The 23,375-nt window shown below is 39.1% G+C and overlaps 1 pseudogene; it reads right to left on the bottom strand.

The window, feature by feature from the left end:
- Positions 1–1,209: 1,209 nt before the first annotated feature.
- LOC118626190 lies at positions 1,210–22,567 on the bottom strand (annotated as a pseudogene).
- Positions 22,568–23,375: the final 808 nt, after the last annotated feature.

The raw sequence follows: 23,375 nt of genomic DNA, 5'->3' as shown, positions 1-23,375 counted from the left end.
TTAAAGACCATCTATCATAATGCTTCAAGCTAAATAATTCAGACATGTCAGAGAAGCCTGTTTCCAGGGAACAATGATTATATTTGTTATTTTGTTCGTAGTTTAAAAAAGACTCTTTACCTCTACCTGTAAAAAGAGGAAATCAGAATAAACTACGCCTCACTTTATTGATAACTATGCAAGTGCTAGAAAACTGTTAGTATATCCAGTATTTCTGGAACTTCCTAGAACTTCATCCTTATGAACCAGGGTGAACTTTATTTTACGTTCTTTTTGGTTTTTATTTTTCTAAAAGTAAATTTCATTTTCTTTGCTATTTCTAGTTTTAATTGCATTTTTTTTTATCCTCACCGAGGACATCTATCCATTTTTGTTCAGATAGAGTGGGAGGGAGGGAGGGAAAGAGAGAGAGAGAGAGAGAGAGAGAGAGAGAGAGAGAAACGTCGACATGAAAGGGACACATCAAGTGGCTGCCTCCCACACAACCCCAACCAGAGCCGGGGACAAACCCCAACCAAGGTACATGCCTCTAGCGGGAACCGAACCTGGGTCTTTCTGGACCGTGGGCCAACGCTCTAACCACTGAACTAAACGGTCCAGGGCTTAATTGCATTTTTAAAAGCAACACATAACAGCATTTTTCAGTGCACAAATAACTGAAGATCCTTCTTTGTGCAGCACATTTTTGCAAGAGAAGGGGGAAAAGCAATAAGAACCACACCCTCACCCTTCCCAGTGGGTGTAAGTCAAATTTGCGGTTTTTTCTGGTAGGTGTAAGTCAAATTTGTGTTTAAGTTCATATGGGCTCTTTATGAATGCAAGTGTCTCCACAAAACAGCATGAAGGGAATGCCATCATGCTAACTAATGTGAATGGCAAAATATAGTTGTTTTGTTAGGTAAAGCAAAGATTTTATTTTATTATTATTTTTTTTTTATCCTCACCCAAGGAGGGAGAGAGGGAGAGAGAGAGAGAGAGAAACATCTATGTGAGATAGACACATCGAGTGGTTGCCACCCACATGACCCCAACTGGGGCAGGGGATAAACTGCAACTGAGGTACATGCCCTTAGTGGGAACCGAACCCAGGACTCTCCGGTCCGCTCACCAACGTTCTAACCGCTAAGCCAAACCAACCAGGGCAGTAAAGTAGAGATTTTAATATTTATGTAATCAAAGTCCAAATAAACCTTTCCCTAGCACAAACTTTCACACCTTTCTGCCCAAGCATTCCAAATTTGAGTTCTTAATACTGTCCATGATATTCAAAATTATGCCATTATATATGAAAGTATTGATATCAAATTCATCTGTTCTGATGTATTTGTACTCTATTAGCCATTCTATTTGCTCTTTTATTATTTTCTTCTGTGAAAAAACATGTTTTTCAAAATTTTATTAATCCAATTTGCAGCTGAGCATTGCTAATTTTCTTTCTCATCTTCATTATTTGTATGATAGCTCCCTGGGTTCTTAATATTCTTAGTTAAACTATTCTCTTCTCTCATTCTTTCAGTAATGAGCTACACACATCCAATTAAGTTGATTTTACCCCTTTATTAAACTTTTGCTTTTTTTTTTTTTTATTAAACTGAATTCTTGGCTCACTGAGAAGAGGGTACCTTCTATAAAGTCATTGGGTGAGTTGATTTCAGTTTTGTACAATAAAACTTGATGTTTGAGCTTTGGGAAAGCTACTAAAGACCATAAAGTCCTTCTAAATTCAGCATCAGGGAGCACTGTTGAAAGTTTTAGGTTTTCAAAACTGATTTTATCTCTAGATCTTTGGTTCCATGTAAATAACACAGCCAACTGAAAAGTTGTTACCTCCAAATCATATTGAACTACTTCATTCTTTATTTTTTGTTCATCTTCACCCATTGATTCATTTTTAAGATAGAGTGAAAGGGAGGGAGGGAGGGAGAGAGGGAGAGAAACATCAATGTCAGAGAGACACATCAACTCTGGCCAGGGCTGACCTACTTCATTCTTAAATATTATAATTCCATTTGATGTTAGATGATGCCAGTATAATTTTCTACCACTATGATTTTTTTAAAAATAGAATTCTTCTACTTCAAGTATCAAATCTGCCAGTTAAGTAGTAAATGAGACAAAGACTTTCTCATAGCTTTTTGACCAGGCACCAGCATTCAAACTTTTTATATTAACTGAATTGGTTGGTAAAGCCAATTTATTTTATTTTTTTTTTGCATATCCTTAAAAGCTTGGTTCAAATCTTCAGATACTTTTATGTCTTGAAACATTCTAGCAAGCTTGTTTATGTAATTTACTGGCATACCAACTTCTCTTATCTACTCTACCATATTCTCTTCAATTTCACTATCACAGAGATGTCCAATATAAGACATTGTGTCAGATGAGTTTTGTAATATCTCATAGAAACATCTTTGTTTTGTATGTAGTTGAATACCAAGACCTGGACTAGGAACTCCTGTCTTACTCTACTGAATTTAAAGAGCTTTGGTCACCTACCTATCATGCATCTTCTGTAACTCACTTTTTCCTGGTTCAGTGCAGTGCATAGTCTCTGATCAGATGGCTGTTTGGCTGCATCGCCTTTGATTGGGGGTGCTTCTCCTCAGGTAAAATTATTTATTGCTAGGTCACAAAGCTGTCTTCTGCACAATACAAAAAACTCCTCAGCACTATGCTTTAACCCAGAATATATATCTCAGTAATTGAATTTGCTTGTGAGATAATTGTTCTAAGTATGTTTCCTTAGTTCCTTTCTGCTCTAATTATGTCCAACAGGCCTCTGGCTGCCTCCCTTTCACTTTGTCACCTTCTTTGTTAGTCTAATGGATTTGCCATTAGATTGTTCATTGAAAGTCACTTCTCCTTTGGTATGCAGTGCCACATTTTCTCTTTCACTATTTATGTCATTACATACATTCTTCAGTAGCTTCACTGAGCTGCCGTTTTGTTTAGAAAGTGATCTTTATCTTTTAAAAGAGCAGGTTTATCTTATAACAAAAACTTTTCTTTTTATAATTGGAGGTAAATTTGTTTGATTTTAATGACATTCTTCCTCCTAAAATAAGAGCAAAAATTTTACAAAGCATGCTTCTAAAAAAAGTAATTTTAAGTCAATTTGATTTTGAGAAAAGGTCAAGAAGTTTGCAATATCACAATGTCATATAATAGAAATATCAATTGGATAGGAGTGAGCAGAGTTGATTCTAGTCCCAGGTCTGCCATCACCAGCTATATTACCTGACCTTACTTTTCTGGGTCTCAGCTTCTTTGTCAGTTAAATGAAAGAATGGGCTCTCTGAGGGCACTTTCAGCTCTAATATTGCAGATTTCTTTGGAAATGGATACACTCAAGGTTAAAAAGTCAGGACTATGAATCAGCTATATAGATTTTATTTCACCTACTTAAGATTTTATAACATAGGTCCATCTTACTAAATTCATCACAAATACACACAACATGCAAAATAATGCAAAGTTCTAGTAATGGTTCACTTAGACTTAGTAATATTCAATTTAACAATAAAACCAAGTACAAAAAAAGACTTTGCACAGTATTTTTGCCATTAATTTTTAGTTTGATCTATTAATTTATTTTGTATAGAATAATTTAAAATATATTTTGTTGACTTCGATAAAAATACATATTGAAGTTAAATTTATTGTATCCACTGTCAATTCCCTCTTTTGATAGGTAGTTGAAAAAACACTTTTTGAGAAGATGGTGGTGGGCAGGACCAGAGCGAGGGTGAGTGTGTGAGAGTGTGAGTGAGTGTGAGAGAGAATGTGAGTGGATGTGAGTGTGGACAAGCAACCTCGAGCAGTACAGAAATGTAGGGCAGAGGGTTCCTGTGCTGTAGACAGGGAGCAGCTGGGTACCACAGTAAGTGGCTTGTCAGGGCACTTCTTCCTGCCTGGCCAGAAGGCCCTGCAATTTTGGAAGATCCCTGATCTTCTCTGGGAGGAGGCAGCAGGGAGCAGCTAGGGCCGAGTGACCTGAGTCCACCAGAGTGCCTTGCACCATGGGACCAGCGGACCCCACTGTGTCAACTCGTACCAGTGCACAGTAGTGTTCTTGATGTTCCTCCAGTGTGTTCTTGAGGTCAGATCTGGTATCCTTCATTTCTGCCTGATTCTTTTTCATTATCTCTATGTCCTTTTTCATGCTGATATGGTTCCTACTAAATTACTTGTATTTGTCACTAATTTCCTTGAGCATCTTTATAACCATTATTCCAAACTCTATGTCTGATAAATTGCTTACCTCCATCTCAGTTATGTCTTTTTCAGTGGATTCCTTCATTCCTTTAATTTGGCAGTTGTTTCATTTTCTCCCCTCTTTATTTGCCTCTTTGTGTTTGTTTCTATGTATATTCCTACTATGACTCTAGTCATCTTTCAGTGACCTTTTGTAGTAAATGTCTTGTGGGACCTAGTGAGTTTATGGTCTCCCTGAACTCCTGAGCTGGATGCTCTAGGAGTGACCCTTTTGTGGGTTATTTGGGTTTCCTTGTGTAATTGGGTCTTGATTGTTGTTGTCATGTTTGTGGATGGGATCTTCTCATTGGCTGGCTAACAGTGAGGCTCAATCCCAACCAGATTGTGTGAGCTGTTGTACAGATACAGTCTTGAGGTGGTTTCTGTACTTCCTTCTTTAAAAGTCTCCTCTTCAGCCACTCTTCATCTGTTATTTTAAGGTGAATATTCTCCAAATTAGTTATAATTTTAGTTAGATTTTCTTTAGCTTCCACTCCTCTCACCCCCCCTCTGACCTTCTCCCCTACTATCATTTTATTTTAATCCTTACTTGAGGATATTTTTCCATTGATTTCCAGATAGAGTGAGAGGGAGGGAGGGAGGAAGAGAGAGAGAGAGAGACATCAGTGTGAGAAAAAACATCGCTTGGGTGCCTCTCACATGACCCTGACCAGGGCTGGGTATTGAACCTGCGACCAAGGCACATGCACTTGACTGGTAATCAAACCCAAGACTCTTTGATCTGCAAGTGCTGAGCCAAACCAACTATAGTATGATAGCTAAACATACTATCATTTTTAAAATCTAAAATTGTTTCAGAGTTTTAAAATGGCAATGGCTTTATAGTTTATTTAGATAACTGATAGTGCAAGCATTCCCTCCTCCCAAACACTGCTTATTATTCTTCTCATTTTTTTTTCTTGTCAGTTTTTGCTCATTTTTTTTCTTCCCAATAAACTTGAGAATTACTTTATCAGGTCCTAAGATAACAAACAAACTCCTGGGAATCACGGTTGTAATAATTATTTAAATATTTATTTTGATATACATTTTAAAGTACTTAAAATATTCATTGTGATTTACCTCTTTTAGTCCCATTCATCCAAGTAAGTTGTAGACTGCCCAAGGACAATAGTCATGTCTTATAGAGAATATCTTGGACAGCTCCACAATGCCTGGCATATTAAAAATGCCCAGTAAATGTATGTGTTGATAAACTACTCCCTAGAAATCTACATCACCAGAGTTTCCAAAAAAACTTTTTCTTCCTTATTGATATTTTAAAAATTAATCTATTTTTGTTACAGATGTTTCCCCTTTTTCCCCAATTGCCTCCTCCAGATCCCACCCCAACCCCATCCCTAGCATTGTTGTCTATGTCCATGGTTATGCATACATGCATATAAGTTCTGTGGTTTATCTCTTCCCTCCCCTGCCATACCCTTCTTTTGAGGTTTCTTAGTTTGTACCCTACTTCTATGTCACTGAGTCTATTTTGTTCATCAGCTTGTTTTGTTCATTATATTCCATAAATAAGTGAGATCATGTGATATTTGTCTTTCTCTGATTGGCTTCTTTCACTTAGCATAATACTCTCCAGGTCCCTCCATGTTGTCTCAAAGGATAAGAGATACTTATCACAGCTGCATAGTACTCCATTGTGTATATGTACCAGGGCTTTTTTATCCACTCATCTATTGATGGATACTTGGGCTTTTTCCAGATCTTAGCAATTGTAAATAGTGCTGCTATAAACATGGGGGTACATATATTCTTTATGATTGGTGTTTAAGGCTTCTTGTGGTATATTCCTAGAAGTGGAATCACTGGGTCAAATGGCAGTTCAATTTTTAAATTTTTGAGGTAACACCGTATTGTTTTCCTTAGTGGCCGCACCAGTCTGCATTCCCACCAGCAGTGTACTAGAGTCCCCTTTTCTCCACACCCTTGCCAGCACTTGTTTATTTGTTGATGGCAGTCATTCTGGCAGGTGTGAGGTAGTACCTCATAGTTGCTTTAATTTGTATCTCTCTTATGATTAGTGATGTTGAGCATTTCTTCATGTATCTTGGCCATCTTTATGTCCTGTTTGGAGAGGTGTCTATATAGGTCCTCTGCCCATTTTTTTAATTGTTTTTTTTTTCTTCCTTTTGTTAAGTTGTATGAGTACTCTATATATGTTGGAAAGTAACCTCTTATCTGATGTATCATTGGCAATTATGCTCTCCCATATAGTGGGTTCTCTTTCCATTTTGATGCTTGTTTTTTTTGCTGTTAGAAGTTTTTTAGTTTGATGTAGTCCCATGTGTTCATTTTTTCTATGTTTCTTTTGCCTTATGTGTTGTATCAGTGAATATTCTGCTGTGTGTGATTTCTGAAATTCTGTTCCCTACATTATTTTCTAGGATCTTTATGGATTCACAAGTCACATTTAGTTCTTTTATTTATTTTGAGTTTATTCTAATGTATGGTGTAAGTTGGTGGTCTAGTTTTATTATTATTATTTTTTTGCATGTAGCTGTCCAATTTTCCCAATACTATTTATCGAAGAGTCTGTTTTTACTCCACTGTATGCTCTTGCCTCCTTTGCCAAATATTAATTGAGCATAATGACTTGGATCAATTTCTGGGTTCTCTGTTCTGTTCCATTGATATATATGCCTGTTCTTGTGCCAGTACCAGGCTGCTTTGATTACAGTGGCTTTGTAGTATAACCTGATATACTTTGTAGTATAACCTGATATTGTGATCTCTCCTACTTTGTTCTTTTTTAAGATTGCTGTGGCTATTCAGTGTCTTTTTTGGTTCCATATGAACTTTTGGAGTATTCTAGTTCTGTGAAATATGTTGTTGGTATTTTGACGGAGATTGCTTTGAATCTGTAGATTGCTTTGGGTAGTATGGACATTTTAGTGATGTTAATTCTTCCAATCCATGAACATGGTATAGGCTTCCACTTTTTTTTATATCTTCCTCTATTTCTTTTTTCAATGACCTGTCGTTTTCTGTGACGAGGTTCTTTACTTCTTTGGTTAAGTTTATTCCTAGATATCTTAATATTTTTGCTGCAATGGTAAATGGGACTTTTTTTTTTATCCTCACCCGAGGATATTTTTCCATTTTTTGTACAGATAGAGTGGGAGGGAGAGAGAGGAAGGGAGAGAGAGAGAAACATCGACGTGAAGGGACACATCGAGTGGCTGCCACCCGCACGACCAACCAGGGCCGGGGACAAACTGCAACCGAAGTACGTGCCCTTAGCGGGAACCGAACCCGGGTCTCTCCGGACCGCAGGCCGACGCTCTAACCGCTGAGCCAAACTGGCCAGGGCAAGATTTTTTTTGTAGATTCCATTGTTGATAGATATGTATTCATTGCCATTTTGTTTGTTCATGTATTTTATCTTTTTCTTCAAAAAGACTCTTCATCATTTGATATAATAATGGTTTGGTGGTGATGAACTCCTTTTACTTTTTCTTGTCTGTGAAACTCTTTGTATGGCCATCAATTCTAAATGACAGCTTTGCATGATAGAGTAATCTTGGTTGTAGGTTCTTGCTTTTCACCACTCTGAATATTTCTTGCCACTCCCTTCTGGTCTGCAAAGTTTCTTTTGAGAAATCAGCTGACAGCCTTATGGGAACTCCCTTGTAAGTAACTAACTGCTTTTCTCTTGCTACTTTTAAGATTCTCTCTTTGTCTTGAACCTTTTGCATTTTGATGATGATGTGTCTTGGTGTGGGCCTCTTGGAGTTCATCTTGTTTGGGACTCTCTGTGCTTCCTGGACTTGTATGTCTGTTTCCTTCACCAAGTTAGGAAAGTTTTCTGCCATTATTGTTTCAAACAGGTTTTTGATTTTTTGTTCTCTCTCTTCTCCTTTTGGCACCCATAAGATGCGAATGTTGGCACGCTTGAAGTTGTCCCAGTGGCTCCTTACACTATCCTCATTTTTTTTTTATTCTTTTTTCTTTTTGCCGTTCTGATTGGGCATTTTTTGCTTCCTTATATTCCAAATCGATGGTTTGCTTCTTGGATTTATGTACTCTACTACTGAATCTGTGTAAATTATTCTTTATTTCAGTTAATGCCTCCTTCAATTCTGACTGTGCATCCATCATTTCTGACTGGTCCTTTTTTATGCTCTTGAGGCCCTCACTAAGTTCACTGAGGTTCTCACTGAGTTCATTGATCATCCTTATAAGCAGTATTTTGAACTCAGCATCTGTTAGGTTTCTTATCTCCATCTCGCTTAGTTCTTTTCTTGGGGTTTTGTTCTGTTCTTTCATTTGGGACCTGTTCTTTGTCTCCTCATTTTGGCTGCCTCCCTATGTTTGTTTCTGTGTATTACTTAACGAGTGGTATGGGGCTAGCTGAGACCAGATGCTGCTCATTTAAGAATTTAGGAAAAACCTGAAGCAGGATCCCAGACAGGCCAATCCTATGGTGAAGCAAGTGGCAACAGCTTGGGTGGGCTTGAAAGTTGGGTGGGGTGGGCCCTCAGGGAGTCATCTGGGTTGGGCTACCAGTGTGAGCCAGGTTGCTGTGGTCCCAGATATGGTGACTGTCTGCCACCCCAGGGAAGGGCCCACCAAAGGAACAAAGGCCTCTGACAGCACATTTGTCCAGGAGAAAGCCCCCTCTCCAGCCCTCGCTCCAGTGCCAAACAGCTCAGTTCTTCCCTGTATGTCTCTTGAGCTGCCTCCCCTCCAAGCTTAGAGGGAGAGAGTCCAATAAGTTCGTGCCCGGGCCCTTTAAGGAGCTGCCTGGGGTTCCAGCTGCTTCAGCTTCCTTGAGTCTCAGTTCCTTCTGGTTTTTCCAGCCAGAAGTTATGGGGACTTCTCTTCCTGGCACTGGAACCCTGAGCAGGGCACCTGGTGTGGGACAGGGACCCCTCAGTCCTCAGGAAGGACCTTCCCAGCCGAGGTGTCCTCCTGATTCTTTTTCGCCACATATGGGTGTGAGACCAGCCGGTCTCCCCGCTGCCCTTAGCGCCTCCGCCCCTCCTACCTGTCTGGATGTGGCTGCTGCTTTAATTCCGTAGTTGTAGGACTTCCATTCAGCTTGATTTCAGGCAGTTTTGAATGATGGTTGTTCTGTAGTTTAGTTGTAACTTTGATGTGGTTGTGGGAGGACGCAATACCGCGTTTACCTACTCCGCCATTATGACCGGACGTCTGGTGTTTTCTACGTATAGTATCATGTTATCTGTGAATAATGCCAGTTTTACATCCTCCTTTCCAATTTAGATCTCTTTTATTTTTTCTTCCTGTCTGATTGCTGTGGCTAAGACTTCCAGTACTATGTTAAATAAGAGTGGTGAAAGTTGTTATCCTTGTCTTGTTTCTGTTCTTAAGGGAAATGCTTTTAATTTTTTTCCATTAAGTGTGATGTTGGTTGTAGGTCTTTCATATATGGCCTTTATTATGTCTAGATATGATCCCTCTTTTCCCAGATTGCTGAGCGTTTTTATCAGAAATGGGTGCTGGATTTTGTGGAATGCTTTTACAGCATCTATTGATATGATCATATGATTTTTATCTTTTATTTTGTTTATGTGGTGTATCACATTTATTGGTTGGCAAATATTGTACCAGCCTTGTATCCCTGGGATGAATCCCACTTGGTCATGGTGAATAATTTTTTTGATGTATTGCTGGATTCGATTTGCTATTATTTTGTTCAGGATTTTGGCATTTATGTTCATCAGGGATATTGACCTTTAGTATTCTTTCTTTGTAGTGTCTTTTTCTGGTTTTGGAATTATAGTTATGCATTTGGAATTAGAAACACATAAAGCGAGTTGGGAAGTCTTCCTTCATCTTGAATTTTTTAGAATAGTTACAGGAGAATGGGTATTAGTTCTTCTTTGAATGTTTGGTAAAACTCCCCCGTGAGGCCATCCGGGCCTGGGCTTTTGTTTGCTGGGAGAGTCTTGATTACATCTTCAATTTCTTTTGTTGTTATTGGTCTGTTCAAGATTTCTATCTCTTCCTGGTCCAGTTTTGGGAGACTATGTGTTTCCAGAAATTGGTCCATTTCACTTAGATTGTCGCATTTGTTGCCGTATAATTGTTCATAATATTTGTTAATAATCTTCTGTATTTCTTTGGTATCAGTTACTATTTCTCCTCTTTCAATTCTGATTTTGTGTATTTGGGTTCTCTCTTCCTGTTTGATGGTGAGTCTACCTAAGGGTCCATCAATCTTGTTTATCTTTTCAAAGAACCAGCTCTTTGTTTCATTGATCCTTTGAATTGATTTTTTGGTCTCCATGTCATTGTTTTCTGCTCTGATATTTACTATTTCCTTCCTTCTACTTGCTCTGGGGTTTTCTTTTTATTTGCTCTCTAGTTCTTTAAGTTATGAGGTTAGACAGTCTACTAGAAATTTTTCTTGCTTCTTATGGTAGGCATGTAGTGCTATGAACTTTCCTTTCAGAACTGTTTTTGCTGCATCCCATAGATTTTGTGTTGTTGTGTGTTCATTTTCATTGGTATCCAGGAATTTTTTAATTCCTTCCTTGATCTCCATGATAACCCATTCATTGTTCAATAATATGCTATCTAGCCTCCATGTGTTCAAATGTCTTTGCATGTTATTGTTGAATTGATTTCTAGTTTCATGCCATTGTGATCTGAGAAGATGCTTGATATGATTTCAATCATCTTGAACTTGTAGAGACATAGTTTGTGCCCTAACATGTGGTCTATCTTTGAGAATGACTCATGTTCACTTGAGAAGAACGTGAATTCTGCAGTTTTGGGGTGTAATTTTCTGTAGATAACTATGAAATCCCATTTAGAGTCTGTGTTTCCTTGTTAATTTTTTGTCTAGAAGATCTATTCAGTGATGTCTGCAGGGTATTGAAGTTCCCTGCTATGATTGTATTGCTGTCAATTTCTCCTTTGAAGTCCTCCAAAAGATTTTTAATAATTGTTGGTGCCCCTTTATTGGGTGTATGTATGTTTACCAAGATTATATATTCCAGCACTTATTTTTTATAAAATTTCTCAACAAAGTGGGAATAGAGGGAACAAACCTCACTATAATAAAGGCCATATATGACAAACCTAGTGTCAATATCATACAAAATGGGCAAAAATCAAAATCATTTCCCTTAAAAACTTGAACAAGACAGGGTTGTCCACTTTCACCTCTCTTATTCAACATAGTACTGGAGGTCCTGGCCATAGCAATCAAACAAGAAGAAAAGAGACAGGGCATTCAAATTGATAAAGAGGAAGTAAAACTGTCATTATTCTCAGATTACATGCTTTGTACATAGAAAACGCTAAACTATAGGACATTGAAATAAACTACTAGGTTTAATAAATGAATTAGGTAAAATAGCGGGATACAAAATTAACATCCAGAAATTGATGTATTTTTATACATCAATAATGAACTCTCATAAAGAGAAACTAAAGAAGCAATCCCATATACCATTGCAATGAAAAAAAAAAAAATAAGATACCTAGGAATAAACTTAACCAAAGAGGTAAAAGCACTGTACTCAGAAAACTATAGGACATTGAAAAAAAATAGAGGAAGATACAAACAAGTGAAAGCATATACTGTGTTCATGGAGAAGAATTAACATCATTAAAATGTCCATAATACCTAAAGCAATCTATAGATTCAATGCAATCTCTATTAAGATTCTATCAGCAGCCCTGTCCAGTTTGGCTCAGTGGTTGGAGTGTCTCCCCGTGGACCAAAGTGTCCTGGGTTTGATTCCAGTCAAGGGCACATACCTCAGTTGTGGTTTGGTCCCCAGCCCTGGTCGATGTAGTGCAGGAGGCAGCCAGTCGAGGTTTCTCTCTCACATTGATAGTTCTCTCTCTCTCTCTCTCTCTCTCTCTCCCTCCCTCCCTCCCTTTCTCTCTTCTACTCTAAAATCAATGGGAAATATATATATATATATATATATATATATATATCCTCAAGTGAGTATTAGCAACAACAAAAAACACCCCATCAGCATCAGCATACTTCACAGATCTAGAACAAATATTGCAAAATTTTAAATAGAACCTAAAGAGACCCCCAAATAGCCATAAAAATTTGGAGAAAGAATAACAAAACTGGAGGTATCACAATACCGGATATCAAACTACACTACAAAGCCATTGTAACCAAATCAGCCTGGTACTGGCACAAGAACAGGTATATTGATCAATGGAACAGAACAGAGACCCCAGAAATTGACCCATGTCAACGTGACTAATTAATATTTGACAGAAGTAAGAGTATACAATGAAGTAAAGACAGTCTCTTCAATAAATGGTGCTGGAAAAATTAGAGAGGTACATGCAAAAAAAAAAAAAAAAAAAAGAGGAGAAGCTAAACCACCAACTTACACCATACACAAGAATAAACTCAAAATTTCTAAAAGACTTATAAGTAAGTCACAAAACCATAACAATCCTAAGAGAAAATTAGGCAGTTAAATCTTCAACATCTCATGTAGCAGAATTTTTGTTGATACATTGCCTAGGAAAACAGAAGTAAAAAATGAACAAATGGGATTACATCAAATTACAAAGCTTATGAACAGCAAAAGAAACCATCCTCAACATGAAAAGGTAACCTACTGTATGAGAGAATATACTCTCCAATGATACACCTGATAAGAAGTTAATTTCCAAAATACATAAAGAACTCAAACAATTCAACAAATGGAAGACAAACAATCCAATTAAAATGGGCAAAAGAGCCCTGGTAGACTGTCAAGCCACAAACTGAACAGTCGCAAGTTCAACTTCAGGTCAAGATCATGTGCCTGGATTGCAGGTTTGATCCCCAGTGGGAATCATGCAGGAGGCAACCATTCAACATGTCTCTCTCATATCATTGTTTCTCTCTCCCCCCTCCCACCCCTCCCTTCCACACTCTCCCAAGATCAATGGAAAATTATCCTCAGGTGAGGATTAACAACTATATATATATATATGAAAAGACTTGAATAGACACTTATCCAAAGAGGACATACAGATTTCCAAGAGACATATTTAAAAACGCTCAACTTTACTAATCATCAGACAGTTGCAAATCAAAACAACTATGAGGTATCACCTCACACCTGTCAGAATGGCTGCCATCAACAAATCATCAAACAACAAGTGTTGACGAGGGTGTGGAGAAAAGGGGACTCTAGCACACTGCTTGTGGGAATACAGACTGGTGCAGCCATTATGGAAAACAGTATGGTGTTTCCTCAAAAAATTAAAAATTGAATTGCCATTTGACCCAGTGACCCCACTTCTAGGAAGTACACTAAGAATTCTGAAAAACTAATTAGAAAGAATATACGTACCCCCATGTTCATAGCAGCATTATTTAAAATAGCTAAGATCTGGAAACAGCCCAAGTGTCCATCAATAGATGAGTGAATAAAAAAGCTGTGGTACATATACACAATGGAACACTATGCAGTCATAAGAAAGAAAGATCTCTTATCCTTTGAGACAACATGGAGAGACCTTGAGAGTATTATGCTAAGTGAAATAAGCCAATCAGAGAAAGAGAAATACTACATGATCTCACTTATTTGTGGAATATAATGAACAAAGTGAGCTAATGAATGAAATAAACCCAAAGACATAGAAAGGAATATGGTTCAGACTGACAAACGTCAGGGTAGGGGGGCAGGGGGATGGAGGAGATGAACCAAAGAACTTACATGCATGTATGTGCAACCAATGGACATAGACTACAATAAAGGGGGTGGGGGGCAGGATGGGGAGTAGAGTGCCTGGGGGGGAAAGGAGAAATATCTGTAACAAAAATGAATTAATAAAAATTGGAAAAAAAAGAAAAGAAATCCCAGAAGAACTAATAATTAAATGTAAAAATAAATAAAAGATAATAGATGAATATGTATATAATCTTATGTATAGGAAACTCTTTTTAAACCAACGCATTTAAAGAAAAAAATTGTTAGCCCTGGCCGGTTTAGCTCAGCAGTTAGAATGTTGGCCTGCGGACCAAAGAGTCTCCAGTTTGATTCCAGTCAAGAGCACGTACATAGGTTGCAGTCATCCACGGCCCTGGTCAGGGTCATGGGGGAAGCAATCAACTGGTGTGTCTTTCTCACATCGGTACCTCTCTCTCTCTCTCTCTCTCTCTCTCCCCCCCACCTTCCACTCCATCTTAAAATAAATGGAAAAATATACTTGGATGAGGATTTAAAAAAAGAAAGGAAAAGATTGTCAGAATTGACTAATAAAAAGCTTAAAATACATTTTGTATAAAAGTCCTAAACAATTTTAACCTGTAATGATAGAACAAGCAGATTGGTAGTTCCCTGGGGCCAGGGGTAGACGTGGAGATAAACTGAAATGGAACATTAAAGAATTTTTAGGAGCCATGAAAATGTTCTAAATCTTGGTTGTGGAAGGGGTTACACAGGTATATCAATTGTCAAAACTCATTAGACTTTACACTTTAAATGACTGCATTTTATTAATGTAAATTGTACTTTTATAAAGTTGATTTTTTTTAAAGCCTTGGAAATAATTAAAAAGCAAACTATTAACTAGGAAAAATAGTTGCAATGTCTATGGTAAATGTTTGAAGATTAATAAGAATAATAGAAACATCTAGTGGTAAAATGAACCAAGGACATGAACAGAGAAAATAAAAACTGACAATAACTATGTAAAAATAAATTTAGCTCTACCAGTAACCACGGAGTGCAAAATTGAAACATGTGGATGTCATTCTTACTTGTCATACCAGTAAAGAGGAAACAGAATAATGTGTGTGGTTAGTGAGTACGTGGTGAAATACACACTGCAGTACATTTTGGCGCAGCACAATAAACCAATAAACATTCAGATTTTGAAAATTTTCAAGTAAATGCACACAAATATCCTTACTTATTCTTGAGGCTCCTCTCTCCATCCGAAACTCTCATGCATCCTATGACTCTATCCCAGTCTTGAGTGCCCCATTCTCCTTTCTTCGTCCCTAAACTCACTCTATTCCTAAGCTTTTCTCTATCTTTCATGCTATATTGTAACTTCTACTCTTATGTGTATATGCAAGATTACTCCTTGCAACATGTGTCAGTTAGCCTCTGCTGTGTAACAAACCTCCTTAAATCTTTCAGCAGCCATGTAATTAGCTCACAATTCTATGGGACAGCTGTGTTGGCTGGGTCAGCTTGTCTGATTCCTGCTGGGCTCTGTCACATGTCTGTGATTGACTGGCAAAGTGGCTGCCCACTGGATGATTTGGGATAATTTTACTCACAGATCTGGTGGGTGACAGGGATGACTGGGTCACATATTTCTCATTACCCAGCAAGGTAGCCTAAGCTTCTTCACATGGTGGTAATAGCAGGGTTCCCAAGAACAAAAAGAGAACCAGTTCCATCATTCAAGCATACCTCAAGTCTGCTGGTTTACACTTGTTCATGTCTCATTGGCCAAAGCAAGCCACATGGCCAACACAGATTGGAGCAGTGGAGAAATGGACTCTATCTCTTGATGAGAAGAGAAAAGTATGTGGGCAGGTTTTGCAACCTGCCACACAATGTCATTTATAATAATAAATTTTAGATCAATATAAATGTCCAGAAATAGTGAAATGGTAAATAAAACATAGTTCAACCATGCATGATATTATAGAAAAATATTTGATATATAAAGATTCCTTGTGAAAATACAAGAAAAGTATGATGCATAAAATCACTTCAATGAGAAAAAAAAATCATGGAGAAAATGATCATAGGACAAAATCTAAAATGGTATCACTCTGTGTCCAAATAGAAAGGTTAGGAGAGATATGTCTCTTTTTACTTTCCAGTTTTCTAAACTTTCTATTAGATCCAATACAGTAGTATTGTGTTGTAATTTAAAACACATTTTAAAATTTTTCTTTATTGATTTTAGAGAGAGAGGAAAGGAGAGGGAGAGATAGAGACATCAGTGAGAGAGAACATTGATTGATTGCCATCTGCACACCCCCCACTGGGGATCAGACCCACAACCTGGGCATGTGCCCTGACCGGGAGTCAAACTGGCAACCTCTTGGTGCATGGGTCAACACTCATCCACTGAGCCATACCAGCTGGGCATTTTGTGGTAATTTAAGTGTAGGTTCGTCTGGTCTCATGGCCTGGCTCTGCCTGTTGTTCCCTGCAGACCACAGGTAAGTTATTGAAACTCTTCAAGCTTCGCTACCTTTATCTATAAAATGAAGGTTATAATAATGCCTACCTTGCCAAATTATCATGAGGATTAAATGAGACACTTCATGTGAAAGGCTTCACACAGGCCAGGCACATAATGATCAATCAATAAATGGTAGGAAAGAATTCATTATTATTAGAATTAGAAAAAATTTATAATAAATATGGTTTTTAAACCATAGTTTGAAATACATAAATTTATAATAGTGTTTGCATTTACTTAACATCCATTGATTGAGAAAATACATGACAAAAAGGGTCAATAACTTTTAGTAATTCTTTAGATTAGATCAAATTAAATAGATTTAAATAGAAATGTATATAATATGTGAGAAATATTTACTAAATTCACAGAAGATGTGTGCTTTGCAAAGGGATTTGAAGTCCTGCCAGCTTTTGTTTTGCAGGTTGGGAGTCAATTATTTGAGACAACAAAAGGAAAAGCTATAATAAAGCAGAGCCTGATCAATTGTCAATACAATTATTTAGGCAGTAAATGGGTTATGCTGGAAGTCTAATATTTCTTAAACTACACTGAAGATTTTGTCTCCATTACAAATGGCACCAGAAATTTTTAAGAGCCCCCAAATATGACCAGTCACCATTTGGTTTTTGTTGCTTTCCTTTCTTGGTTCAGACTTCACTATCCCCAGAGGTTCCAAGGAAGCACAGACTTCAGAGGAAACTGTCTATTTTTTTTAAAATTTCACATCACTTTCAGAGTTCTTCAGAGTATTATATGGAGTCTACAATAAACATCTCAGCTTATTTTGTCCCCAGCATTCTTCCAAATGCCCTTTACTCCCCAGTTAATGTTAAAGCAAAATAAAATGCCAAAGTGGGTGAGATGTGTGCTCCTTTCAACAATTTAGTCAAAGAATGTCTGTTGACAACAGTGTCACTATGAAGTTTCTGAGAAGGCATTATTGTTCTAAATAATAGAGACATTAACTTGTGAATATGAAACCCTGGAACTTCCTAACTTTCAAGGCACCACTGCTTATAATCATTTCATAGGCTTGCTTCTTGCTGCACTAAAACAGTCCTTCCATCTTTTTCTTTGGATGAATCACATACAATTTTATGACTTTCCCTCTCAGACTTATGATTCTGTGCAGAAGAGTCCATATATATACATATTTTAAAATCCTCACCCAAGGATATGTTTTTATTGATTTTAGAGAGAGGGAGAGAGAGAGAGAAATATTGATTGTTTGCCTCCTGTACACGCCCCCACTAGGGATCAAACCCCCAATCTGAGTATATGTTCTGATTGGGAATCAAACCCGAGACCCTTCCCATTCCATGCAGGAGATGATGCCCCAACCAACTGAGCCACATTGGCCAGGGCAGGAAGAGTTCATTTTTTTTTAATCAGTTTTTCTTGTTATAGAAGGCTGTTTATCATTCTGATTACTTTAGACACCTCTACTTGGACCTTCTGGGGAATCCTGGAAAATTTCAACACAGGTAGTGTGATAAATCTCATATTCACTAAGCTGAGTTTTCTGAGTGCAACATATTCGAACAGGCAGTTTGTAGTCTCTTTCTGATTTTGACCACAGCCAGGCATTGAGGAAGTAGTTTCAGGAGAGACTCCATAAGATGCTAAAGTCTTCTTCTTAGACAGCTCCAGCCCCTTGTCAAGACACTGGGTGATATGACCTAGATAATACCTCCCACTTCTCCACTTGACCTTCAGTTGCTTCATTCCTGCTGGCTCCGTAACCCCACTTGATTGTCCTATCGTTGTATTTACTCTGACTCCTGGGAAGCACACTCTACTTTATTCGTTGTGTGTCTGGGTCAAGAGCCTTTCCTCTGTGCCCTCCCTCTGGAGTCCTGGAAACACAGGATGAAGCATTTTATGATACTCCGCCTGTTTCTGCAGTGAAATAAATATATCTCTGAAGTCATCATGCCTCAGGTTATGGCAGCCTTTGGGTGTGAACGAGACCATGTTACATGGATCCTTGTAACTCAGCTTCACAGAATTCCTATCTGTCTTCCACAGATTCTCTCCTCCCCAAATGTGTACGAGGCTCCCAGAGTTGAAACAGTTCTGATTGGCACTAGGGAACTCTTTTGGACCCCTGCATCACTAGAACTTGCTGGGGCCCAACAAGTTCCCTAAAGCAGAGCCAGGGATCCAACACAAGGAGCTGACAGGACAGAGGCTATGGCTGCTGCCACCATCACCACTGCCACCAGGGAGACTGGCTGACCACACTAGTGTACTCTCAGCTGTACTGAGGCTTAATGGCCAAGGGAGAGAATGATGTGTTCCATACAAAAATTGCCCATGTCCTAAATTGCACTAATGCTTGCTATTACAGCTCTGTAAGTCCAAATAAACCTGAAGCCATTTTTCTCCTGATACACCAGGGTATCAAGGTGCCTGGGTCAGGGTAAATTTCAGTACTAGCAATATGCTGTGCCTAGAATCAGTTCTCTCCTCTGATCTTCATAATTTGAAGCTGTATAAGACTCGCAGCACCATCACATATAACTTGCATTTTATGCATTGCACACATCCAAAAAGAAATCAAGAGATAAAGGTGCCTCCTAGAGCTGTGCAGTGCACAATCTGCACAACTGCTCACAGTGGGCCTCAAGGCTTGGCTAATGACGACAGTCCTCTCTTGGGCTCTGTAAAATATGGCCCAGTGCATCAGACCTGCTTCCCAATCCTTGACCCTCCAATCCTAGACCCACTCTCTACCTGTCCTCCATGAGTACCTATTAGCCTTATAAAAATGTGCAACAGCAAAGAGATGTGAATCTACTCAAAGCAGCATGTGAGCCTCTACCAATATCCTTGCGAAACTTCCTCTTCTATTTGTAAGAAGCTCCCATTTCTTCAGATCAAATAATTGTGAAGAGTAGAGACCAGTAAATCTCGACAATGAATAAGTATTCCTCCTACCAGAATCCCTGCCAAATAGTCTGGAACAGGAAACAGAGTCACCACTAAGGTCACAGCCTCCGTTTTTTTCTTGACGTCAGCATCTCTTCTGTTACTCCCTGAATAGAGACCATCTGTTGAAACTCCCTCTTCCTTTTGTCATTGCTGTAGGGATGGCCAGTGGGAATCTAGGAACAGCCTCTGAGTTTCTATCACCCTCTCTGCAGCTCTCATGGGCTTTGTGCCTCAGAAGCATAGGCCATCTCTGGTCACTGAGTGGGTGAATCCCCACAATTCAGGTGGCTACCAAAAGGTTATTGTACTTCCTATTCATTTGAATAGAGTCACAGTTTGGCTATCTTCAGACAATGAGATATTCAATATGGTTAATGATTCAACATCCACAGATATTCCTGGCACAGTGCACATTGCCCATGGAGAAATAGGACTTTTAAAGAGTTTATGAGGCTGCTCAGACAAACTAGTTGAAAATGCTGGTGGACAATTAAATCTATATATAGATCTGACCCAGATCCACCCCTGACCATAGGCTTTGATACTATTCTTTTGGGCATTTGAAGTCCCAGGCCTCCTTCATCACTTAGTTCTGCTAAATGTTAGAGCTACTTATAAAGAGCAAACCAGGAACCTAATTATGGTTTTGTTTGATTTCAGGACAGCAACAACTAGACAATAACACAGCCCCAGATCCTCATGGGGTACTGGGTCAGATTCCAGTCTCAGCTCATCCTCTAACTGGCTGTATGCGATCCTGTAAGCCACTAATCTTTGAGTGTTTGTTTTCTCATATCTGATATAACAAGGCTAGATTAGCAGAGACGAGAGAAAATTGGCTTTGGAGATTGGCACAACTGGGTATTAACTCCAATTCCTACCACTTTACAGCCAGTCAAATTGTTTTATCTGAGCTTGCTTCTTCTTTAGTAAAATGAGCAAGTTCATATTTACCAGGCAGGACTAGGAGAGGACTAAACAGGAAAGTGGAGTACCAGACACAAAGCAAGTGTTCAGTCAACACTGGTTTTATCTTTGCCCCCTGAAGAATAGTCCAGCTTTGTTAAACACTGGCTTCAGTGTTGGAAAACCTGCATTTAAGACTCAGTGGTCTCAAGTCACATGCTATCTCTCAGCCTCAGTTTCTAGTAAGATCAAATAGGAATATACATGTGAACACTTTTGAAAAGATAAAAGATTGTACAAATCAGAATGTGAGACAACTTCTCCAGTTGACACTTAGCTTAAATTATCTTTTGCCACTGGACCCTAACTGGACCCTCCATTGCATTCATTTAAAACTCCCGGGCAGTGGATGTGGGTGAGGTATGCCTCCCCAAACAATTCACTTATGTTTCCATTTCTCAGCCTACCTTCTCAGCCAGGCATTCTAGAAACACTAGGCCAATCACCACCCACCCCAGGTGACAGCTTGAAGGGATGTTCCCTTACCTCAGGTGCTTTAGTGATGAGTGAGGTGGAAAGCAGCATAGCTCCAAAGCAGATGATCCTGCCGTGGGATTTCCAGCCAGTTGGGTACCAAGTCTTCTGTGTAATGGATAACTTGGTGTCAAAACATGACAATATGCTTGCTGACTTTCAGAGAAAGGAAGGAGAGAGGGCATCATTTCCCAGATTTCCTTCCAGTATTTGAGAACCACATGTGGCCCATCTCCACGACAGGAAACACACACCTGCATTCACTCACTCCTCAACTCTGTCTTCCTCCCTATGTCAATCTCACAGGTTTTCAAGCATTTCCCATTACAAACAAAAGCCACTTTTAGTCCTTTGGCTCAGCCACTAGGAGCTTGATACTCTGCATTTTGGGTACCTGTATACATATTTTTATAAATGACTAATTTTAGGATAACAGAATCAAGTATATCCACCTCCTTTTGACACAGCAGACAGATGACCAGGAAGACATTTAGTCAGACTGAGTAGACTTTAAACTGGCTATTTACTGCTGGGATCTATATGGAGTATTGGGTATTCACTGAGGGAAAAAAAAAACATTTTATAATTATAGCAAACCTTGGTGAAAAGAATAAAGGGAAAATGGTTGTACAAAATGAAAATGTTTTCTAGATGTTCATGAAAATCCATATTCATTATTCCACCTAGTCTTTGGAAATAGTTTCTTGTTTCCAGTAAATAATTTTTTACACTTTCAGCCAAGGGAGCTCATTATTTTGGCTCCACTGACAAAGAGAATGTCTCAAGTACAGGTGCAATCACACTGTGACATGGTGAATGCCCTCCCATTGTGGGTTTCAGTTCTCAGGGAGCAGTAAGGGCAAAAGAACTACCTCAGTGATGGGTCATCTTAAAAGGCTGAAGGCATTTTCCCCCAAGGAGAGGCAGTCCTATAGGAGACAGCAGCTTTATGCCCAGTTTAGGCTCTACAGGTTATGAGACTTTCAGAGAATGGATCCTGCTTCAGTGATGGGAACTGGGGTTGTCTAAACAAAGAATGAGAGTGTTGTGGGCACACAGCTGTCACCCAGAAATAGGGGTTGCTCTTGTTTGGGATTACTTTTTAAGTTGCAATGGTGACCATTTAAAAGGTGGTCATCCATACTAAAGCAAATTTGGAATAAAGAATCTCCTAAAAAGGAAAGTGAATTTGGTAGAAATGGGCTTATGTTTCATGATGGTCCTGCTTCAAGGAGGCTCATTACTGGATTGATTCAGCACCCCTCATTCCTGTACCAGGGCTGGGGACCTTTACGCATCTACATTGCAACATCTCCTTCTCTTGGGTTTGTGGATTCCTGAGATATTGTAAGGGGCTGTCAACATGGGGTAAGTCAGACAAACAGTGTTGAACACAGAGAGGCACCCCCTCATTAGACACTCAGCAGGCACATCTGGCTGTCCTCAAAGGACATCTTCCTGGACCCTTGCAGGCAGGTCAGCTGGTGACTCTGGGAGCAGCAGGACATGAAATCTGTGACTGGGTGTAATTTGGACAATGACTCAGCCCTGGGCCTGGCCCCTTGACCCTTTGCTGACCCCTATGGGCATTCTGGCTAGTGGGGATGAGTGGTACTCACCCAAGAAGAGGCTGAGCTGTCAGAGGGTGTGGCTTCACCCTCATCTGTCCCTCATGAAGACTCTTCAGGAAAACACCACAGCCCTCATCGGCAACAGTCCACTCTCTCCAGTAGATTTGCGCAACTTCTATGCTCATCGCTGTCCTCTCTGTTGCCCTGGTTTGTGGGAGAAACCCCACTGTCCCCAAACCCTACATCTCACCTTTTGACCTTGTCAAGGGCAAGACTTTTTCTACAAGGTCTTTTGGAAATGAAGAAAAGACTCACAGGCTAGATTTCTCTTTAAACCATGTCTCATTCTGCCCCTGGGGCAATGAGCCAGGATGTGTGACTGATGTAAACACTGGGGAAGAAGGTTGGTTGCTATATCAAAAACATCCCTGCACACTTAAATTAAATGCTGTGGTGCCAGCCACTTCACATACATTGTCTTCATTCATTCATTTATTCATTCATTCATTCAATTGCATTTAGAACAATTTATTGTTTGTGGCAAATACTATTCTAAGTGCGATGAGTGAAACAGATGAACAATTTAGCATTTACTGTGAACACTGACTAGTGTCTGCCACCTACTTAATTTCATATCCTCCCAAGTTCCCTGCAGATTATATTTTGGGAGTGAACATTAGTATCTATATTCTTGCAGATAAGAAATTTGGGATGCAGAGAGATGAAGCTCCACTCTAAACACCACGGTCCATTATAAAGACCATGCTCCTTGCACCCAGCACACTATTTCCGAGGCAGGCAGAAAAGATCTCTGTGGAATGAGCTCCTTGGGAAGAGGTGACAAGAGCAGTGTCCGGTGGAAGCAGAGGCATGTCGGGGTGCCATTGACTTGCGGCAGGTGGAAAGTGAACTGGATGATGTCTAAGGACTGTCTGACTCTAAAATGTCTGTGGTTTCTACTAACCTCAGGGAGCAGAACTAGGAGAATCAGCT

The sequence above is a fragment of the Molossus molossus genome, unplaced genomic scaffold (assembly GCF_014108415.1).
Source record: "Molossus molossus isolate mMolMol1 unplaced genomic scaffold, mMolMol1.p scaffold_m16_p_12, whole genome shotgun sequence".
Taxonomy (NCBI): domain Eukaryota; kingdom Metazoa; phylum Chordata; class Mammalia; order Chiroptera; family Molossidae; genus Molossus; species Molossus molossus.
Note: the sequence above shows the minus strand (reverse complement) of the source record. Positions and strands in the feature narration are given on the sequence as shown.